Here is an 8,670-nt window from a genome sequence, read left to right as displayed (position 1 = left end):
AATTAAAGCAAGCTTTGTTTGTGTACACTGGCTATCTGTCCCTAAGGTAGGTTACAAGAGACCAGAATTGGGCATGGAGAAGATGAGGGTTTTTATAGCTCATGAGGAGGAGGTTTCCAGATGGAGGATTTGACAGGCAAATAGGCAGGCACAGAAGGACAGCATACATAAGCACAACCACTTACTAAAACAAAGACAGGGTTGCAAGGTGGTCATGACAACTTTTGAAACAACTTTCCGTTCTTTGGAACAGGCAGTACAGAAACCATTTGTAGTTAAGGTTCCAGGTGAGGCATCGCCCGATCCTGGTGTAACAGATTTAATCATAAACAGAAATGAACCTGGTTTTTCTTTACTGTAAGATGACTTTCAAGCCCAAGATGGAGGCAGGTTGGTTTTTCATCCTCCCCAGGAAGGCTTGCTGCTCAGGCCTGGCAACTGGAGCCCTGCTTCCCCTTAGCTGTACATTCCTCTTTTCCAGCTCCCCATGAGCTGCACTTGGTTTCGGGCAAGGGAGCCCTATGAGCTGGAGTAGCTAGGCAAAGAGGGATTGACATCTGCCATGGTTTGTGCCTGGTGGTACACCTGCAGTCTTGACCGGACACCAAGAACAAACAGCATCATCTGCAGAACGTCTGTGCGGGCGCGCGAGACCCTGGAGTACTGGAGAGGCTTCCCCACAGAGGCATCTGAAGATCTCAACACGCAGGGGGTGAACAGCCCTATCCAGAGGGGCGTGTAAGGGGGGAGAGAGGCTGGAGAAAGGGAAGAGGTAGGGAGAGGAAAAGGTGGGGAGGGGAAAGGAGGAGAGTGTGGGGAGGAGAAAAGGGAAGGGAGTGTGGGGAGGGAGGAGAGAGGGCAGGGAGTAAAGGGGAGCGGAAGAGGGCGTCATCAATGTCTAGTAAGTGTTATTGACCCACCCCCCAGTTGTTCGTTTCTTATCCTATCACATCAACCAGTGCCATACTCTCCTTCTTCTCTGAGACAATTCAGATATTGTTAAAAGAGAATTATTTTAAATCATCTTTTCCTCCTTAAAAAAATCATTAAAGATAAAATTATAATGAGACAGCAATTTGAAGAAAAAAAAAAAGTAAGCCATAATGGACTAAACATGTTAGCATTGCTCTACCAGAGCTGACTCTGATGGCACAGACAGGCTGATCAAGCTCTGTTAGGGAAATGTCTTAAAATAAACTAGTTATGCACAGGCATCTACTGTCCAAGCATTTGTACGTAGGAATGGCCCTTTCTTCCTTAATTATTTCATTAAAAGTGTAAAATTGTTTTATTGTATTTCAATTTTATTATTGTTTATTACTAGCTAGAAAGTACAATTAATATAACTAGAAGTTACAATTTGTATAATACAATTATGCAAATATAATTTACCTTTTATTTGTCTCCAAAGTAATGAATTTTATATTTTCTCAAATTTAACCCATGTGTGTGATGATGTATTTGTTACTAAATAGCCATGAATTTAAACTTCATTTTTTTTCTTTCTTTGAATAGTTAGTATGATTTTAAGATATTTAACCCTTAAAACTATAGAAAATAAGGTTGTAGGTGTCTCAGCTATGTCATATGCTAATTAAACTTTAAATAATATATTAAGAATATTTGCATATGTTCTAAAATATTTTAAAATGAAAGGCATAAAATATATACATGTGCACATATATGTGTATATATATATATGTATATATATATATATATATATATGTTTCTGTGAATAGAATATAGATAAGGGCATTGTTGCAGGAAGTCCACGCAAACAGCAACCAATGCCCATGAATAAACAAACAAAATATATACAAGATGTTTACATACATGAAATACATAAGCAGCCAAGTGATGGCAATGGCAGAGTTCAGATCCAAGGTGTCCACATAAGGAAAAGAGCAGAGACAAAGCCTTTTTTGTTCAGAGACTCACTAGTGTTTTGGGAAACCTGTGCAGGAAGAATGAAAGCGGTGGGCAAATGCCATGCGGAGGGAATTACTGGCTTAAAGGTTGTGGGACGACCTGGTCTTGAGAATGAAAAACCACACGGGCACAATCAAACAGCAGCTGACCTGAGAGGAGTGCCATGGCTTACAGTCCCAGGAAGAGCCAGGTTCTCTGCAGAGTAGAATGCTTCGGGTTTCAATCTACACGATTTTTATAGGGTTCCTTTCAGTAGCTTCTCTTCAAATCAAGTTTTTCCAGAAAAAGGAATGCAGTTTCTTTGCTATTAAGGAAAGTTATAAGGATTTTGCCTAGTAACTTCCTTCCCCTGAAGACATTTTTGTCCTGGGAGCTAAAAGGCAGAGGCACCCTGCTGTGAGGTAAGTGCCTTTGCCTGAACAAGTTTGGGGATTCCATGCTGTGATTTCAACCCTAACCCCAATCACAACTCTTTCTTCTCTGTGCTCTTCACCTTTCTTTGGGCCCAGTGAAGATGACCATGAGCAAAGACCTGGAAACTTGGCCTTTCTCCCAGGCTGAATCTTTCTCTCTTCCTTTGCTATCAGAGTCCACTGAGAATGGCCGCCTGACTGGGTTTTATTGGCCCCCAGAGAAACAGAGACACAGCCCTGTGGGGAAGCACCAGCTCCATCTAACTTTGGGAACCTTTTCTGAGACATGTCCATGGTCGGCACCTGGACCCATCCGCTTTCCCTTTGCAAATTTCAGAGCTTTCTTCTGTTGCTGCTGCTTGGGTCTCACTTCCTGCCTTGGGATAGATGAGTTTTCCACCCAGAGACCACATGAAGCTCCGGGGCAGCGCTCTATCCCAGGCTATCTTGCCATTTGTCTACAGTCTTCGGAGGCTTATTTTTCCGTGATCTTGACTCCTGTCTTCTATAGTGCCATTTCCACACGGAGCTTCCTCCCTGTGCTAACCGTGACCTCATTCCGTCTCTCCAGTGTTCACGTTATGCAGAGGGGATCACGTGGTAGAAACATCTGGCAATCTTCGGGCCAAAGCGAAGATTGGATTTCGCTCAGCCCTATCAGTGCATCCCCACATCAGTGGCTTCGACCAACCACAGATACAAACATTTGCAAAGAAACTGCATCTGTCCCAAATGTGTTCAGACTTTTTTTCTTGTCTTTGATCTGGAAACAATACAGCAAAACAACTATTTACCCGGTTACACTAGGCTTTATAAATAGCCTAGGGAGGATGCGTGGAAACGGTGTACTGTGTCGCCTTGGAAGACTGACGTCAGTCTTTGATGTCTGTGGGAGATCCTGGGGTGAGTCCTCTGCGTGATGACTCTTACCCATCTTTTTAGTTTACCATATAGGACAGCTTCGTCTTTACTGGATGCCTGTATTCCATCGCTACACAAAGCAAGCATTATGCAAGTCTGCCTTCTCAGGACTGTCAGTCCTGGAATAAAGAGCTGTCTGGAGACTTGGCTGTTGGTATTCGAGAGCCTGGAGAGGCCGTCGTCCATCCTAGTCCTTAGATGGGACACCACAAGAGATGTATGCCTTTGGGTTATAAGTAATAACATGTCAAACCCTCAAGTTTATGCTAGGAGGCATTGTGAATAGTGCTCAAAAATATAACAACCAAAGAGGAAAAAAGCCCTAGCTTTAAAATATATTTTAAAAATTACTTGAAGTTGTACGCTCCATTAATACTAGTCATCCTTATTAAACGTTTTTGTAAATTTCACTTTAGATGTCAGGTGTTTTTTGTTTTTGTTTGTTTGCTTGTTTTGCTTTTGTTGTTGTCGTTTTGCTTTGTTTTTGGTTAAGGTTGGTTTTTGGTTTTTCAAGACAGGGTTTCTCTGTGGAGCCCTAGTTATCCTGAAACTCTCTTTGTAGACCAGACTGGCCTCTAACTGACAGCGATCTGCCTGCCTCTGCCTCTCTAGTACTGGGATTAAAGGCACCCACCTCCGCGCCCAGCAGGAGTAAGGTGTTTGTCTGTATATATGTGTACCATATGTGTGCAGTGCCTGCAGAGGCCAGAAGAGGGCATCATAATTTCCCTGGAGCTAGAGTCCCAGATATTGGGGTGGGAATTAAACTCTGGTCCTCTGCAAGAGCAGCCGCTGCTCTTAACGCTGAGCTGCCTCACAAGCTTCAGTCACTTACCATATGGGAGCTAGTTTTGTTGTGTGAGGGCTCACTGCTTTCCCACAGGGGCACTATGGGAAAGGCCTTTTATTAACGAAACAAAAACAATTGTGAATCACAGAGCTTTGCCCTCAGCAAACCAGTTTGTGGCAGGATGTACCAACATCTGACACAATGGCCAGACGATCAGGTAGAAGGGAGAATTTACAGTCCATGAAGAAGCCATGCTGTACACAAAAACCAATGCCTTCCCTCGGGATCATAGTCTTCAGAGACGTGAGAGTAATCATTGTTGGCTGTGAGCGGGATGTCCCTGTCTTCCCTCTCCTGTCTCAGCACAGAGTGAACTCATGGCAATCCACCTGCCTCTGCCTTCCAAAAGCTGGCCATCACAGACTTAAAATCACCTCTCTCTCTCTCTCTCTCTCTCTCTCTCTCTCTCTCTCTCTCTCTCTCTCTTTCCCTCTTTCTCTCTCTCTCTCTCCCTCCCTCTCTCTCTCTCCCGCCCCCCCCCCAAAGGCATTTTTCCCTTCAATGGTGTCATTTACTGCTTTGTCTAAGAGGAGACAGTCTTTCATTCTCTTGTGAGAAAAAGAAGCAGGGAGTCTGAAGATGGGAAACCAATTCCGATTCTGAAGGAATGATGGCCGCCGGTCTTACTGGCCCCGCTGGCTGAGGGACTGAGCCTTGGAAATGCTGTTTATTAGATTACGTGTGCCTCTTAAAACTCCAGAGAACTCTTACTTTGATGAAGCATTTTTCCATCATCTGGTTAGAATTTCTGGGCCAGTGAGCTCACATCGACTTTTCCTTGTGCAGCAGTCTGCAAGCCAGTGGGGGGAGAGGCTACAGGAATGAGATGCAATTATGGGGCCTGCACAGGGCAATAGATGATATCTCTCCCAGAGCCAGCAAGCACAGAAGGCTGCTTGTCTGCACTTGGGGGCCACTGATTGGATGTGACCTGTGTGTCTTCCAAGTGACTTATCGGGTGCTCTCTCCGTCTGTCTGTTTATTTAGAAAGAAACCATTGTATGCTGTTGTCCCAACAAGACAGAGCAACTGCCACTCTTGGTGCGAAGAATTTTCCAGGCGCACACAAGACTGCACCTCTCTATGCAGACATGTGCACGTGCACATACATGGGCATGCACACACACACACACACACACACACACACACACACACACACACACACACAGTCCCCCAAGGCCTCCTGCCTAGTGCCAGGGGAAATCCTCTGAGATTTTAGCAGAAGGCTCTGGAGCTAGCTGGAGGATCTACACTGTTGAGTTTCTCCTTAACAGTGGGGACAGAGTGTACCCAGAAACTGCACTGGAATATGGGCAAGGGGGTCTAGTCTCACGTGTGCTTTCTTTGGCCTAAGCTGCTTAATTGAGACCTGCTCTCTGGCTGGGCGCCAGCGTTCACAGTGCATGTGGGCACCAGACTGACTTGCCTCTAGCTCTGTTGCCTGAGTGATGCCATACTTCCCACCCCAGCCTCCTGCCCTGGGGGGGGGGGGGAGTTGTGTGTCCTACCAACTTACCTGGAAATGATTTGAAATGTGTAGTGCATAAAGATAAGGGATTGTGCGCCTGTTTGTATGTGGATCCCTGTGCTCCACTGATGGAGATGTTTTCCTTCACAAAGCATGCTGGGAAAAGGGTGACCAGTAGGTGGTAAACACTGTTTCTCGCTTGCCAGAGAGATTCAAACTCATATTCATCTGGGAGTGACTGCCGTCAACATAGTTCGCAAGTGTATCTGTGATAGAACTATAAGCAACAAGCTCAAGAGAGGGATTCATCTTGAGCTGGGAGGCAAGAAAGGGGGGCCGCGGAAGAAGTCACTTCTACCTGAAAACTCTGTGAAGACTGCCAATGTGCACAGGCACAGGCCTGCTGTGTGCACTTCCTGGGTGAGAACTTGACTTTAAATTGCATATATTAAGCATTCATATGTTCCAATGTGTGTGCCCACAAATATACCTGATCATGGGAATTTAGTTGTCAGCATGTAACAGAACCGCTGAGTAGAGGCAGTGGGGCCTGTCCTCGTACAACTGTCATTGTAACACATTCTTAGAAAAAAAAAAAACACTCTATTTCATTATTCGCCATTGTTGTTAGTCACTTACTGTGACCAATGTACGAGGTAAACCAAACCTGACTGCATATGTCTTTACATAGGGAGATAGACAGCTGTTTAAGGAGTTTGGCACCATCAAGGGCTGCAGACATCCATGGGGAATCTTGAAGCATGCCCCTTGCAGTTCAGTATATGGGGGTGGGGTCGGGGTGGAGGAATGGAAAGGAAGAAGGGGAGGGAGAGGGAGAAAGTTTACAGTCTCTATACAAATATACAGGTATAAGCATGTGTGTTTGTATTTAAGGAGAGAAAATATTAGGATCTCTAAAATTATATTTTTAATTATTAAAGCCATGTGGTAAGTTTACCAACAAAATAAAAACAACTTAGTTGAGCTAATTTTGTTTTGTATGTACGTCCCTATTGGCCAGGTGTTTCAGTGTCTACCAAGAAGAGAGAACGATGTTTCCGTGCACATGAGCTGTGTACACGCCATAAGGGAGATGCTGCCCTTTTGTTGGGGTTCACATTTGCTCCTTTTAACTGCAGTGCTGACCTGTTTTACTTTCAAGGGACAGTGGGAACAGGGCAGCCTCTCCAGCAGACAGCCGTCCCTGTGGTCCATACAGTGTCTCTCCAGCAGACAGCCATGCCTGTGGCCTGTGCAGAGGGCACCTGCAGGCAGAGAGGCTGACTTTTTGCCTTCGAATCCTATCTCCACCCACCCACAGGACCTGGCCTTGTACACTGAACTCGAACACAACATGATGCACCCAACATTTGGGTCTATTTTCCAGAACCTTCTTACCACGGTGCTGAGGTGTCATTAACACTAGACTGAAGACTTCTGTGACTCTGCCTGACGAGTCTTAAAATAAGATCTAGGAGGATCAAACTACCCCCAAGTAATAGAACCACATCCCAAAAAATTTAAAAGAAGGCAACTCTTCCCAGCCCCCACCAAGTTTAAAGCCACACTCACTGGCCAGTGTCTACACAAGTATTACAAGTGTTGCCAGGCGGCTGGTGAGTTAGCTCAGTGGGGGAAGCACCTGCTTTGCAAGGCCAGGAAGCCGGATCTAATGTGCAGAACCCGCATAAGGCTGGGCACAAATGTAATCCCAGCATTCCTGCAGTGAGACAAGACGCAGAACCCAGGACGTTTACCTGCCTGCACGACAGCAAAGCAACAGAGACTTCCTGTGTGCACCTGCACTCACACACAGGACCATGCACACACACACACAAACACACACACACACACACACACACACACACACAGTGGAGGGGAGACTGTTGGGCATGCCAATAAGCAGGAAAACATGAAGTTTAATGAGGAAAAAAAATCAACCAACGGATTAGATTTTACAAAAAGACTGTTGATGTTCTTAAATTTTTATTTTAGAAACCAATTTCTTAGATTAGCAAGTAAATAACTGGCTTAATTACATCATTTACATAAGCATGCATCATTAATTACAGCATTTGCATATGCGTGTATCATTAATCACATCATTTGCATATGCATGTATCATTATACTTTGTGCTCATTTGTTTCCCTCCCCAGTTTTTCCCCCCCATGTTCCCTCCCCGACCTGGCGGATTCCCATCTGCCACTGGGATAGTTTCCCCCTTCTGCTTCCGTATCACACGTTCCATTCCAGTCTCTTCCTCACCTTAAGATCTCTCCCTACAGCCAGGCTCAGTGGTGCACACCTGTAATCCTGGTCTACAGAGAGATGCCAGGACAGCCGAGGCCACAGAGAAAAATCCTGTCTCAGAAAACAAAACAAACAAAACTCTTCCTACTCACCCGACCCCCCCTTCCCGACCTACACACAAATGCGCGCACACACACACACACACACACACACACACACAACTAAGTCTATGTTCTTCATGTGAACCAAAGTGTGCAGTGTTTTCTCTCCCCTAGTCTGGCGTATTATACTTGTTGAAATAACTTATAATTCTATCCCTTTACCTGTAAGCATAATAGTTTTATCTTTCTTGTAGCTGTATAAAATGCAAGACATTTTCTTTATTCATTCATCTGTCAATGGACACCTAGGCTGGTCCCATCTGCTAACAACTGTGAACAGTGCCATAATGACCATGGACAAGCATCTCTGTGGTATGTTGAGATACACGTATATGCAGCCAAACGGGGTGTGAGTGGATCATGCCATAGATTGGTTTCCAGTGGATGCAGAAGAATCTCCATACTGATTTCTGTGTAAGTTTCTATTCCTGCCGCTAGAGGTGAGTTCCTCTCCTCGCTTGCCATTTCCTTGACAGTCAGCATTCTGACTGGAATGCGATGCCATGTCAAGGCAGCCTTCATTTGTATTCCCTGATGGACAGGGATGTTGAACACTTTGAAGTATTTGTTGGCTCAAAAAATACTCAAACAATTGCTCAAAAGTATTTCTGCTTTTGAGAGTGGTGACTCAAGTTTATCAGCCTGTTTACTGATTGGGTTGGCTTTCTGGTGTCTGG

This window comes from Acomys russatus, chromosome 3 (genome assembly GCF_903995435.1).
Source record: "Acomys russatus chromosome 3, mAcoRus1.1, whole genome shotgun sequence".
NCBI classification, from domain to species: Eukaryota; Metazoa; Chordata; class Mammalia; order Rodentia; family Muridae; genus Acomys; species Acomys russatus.
This window is presented reverse-complemented; position numbering follows the sequence as displayed.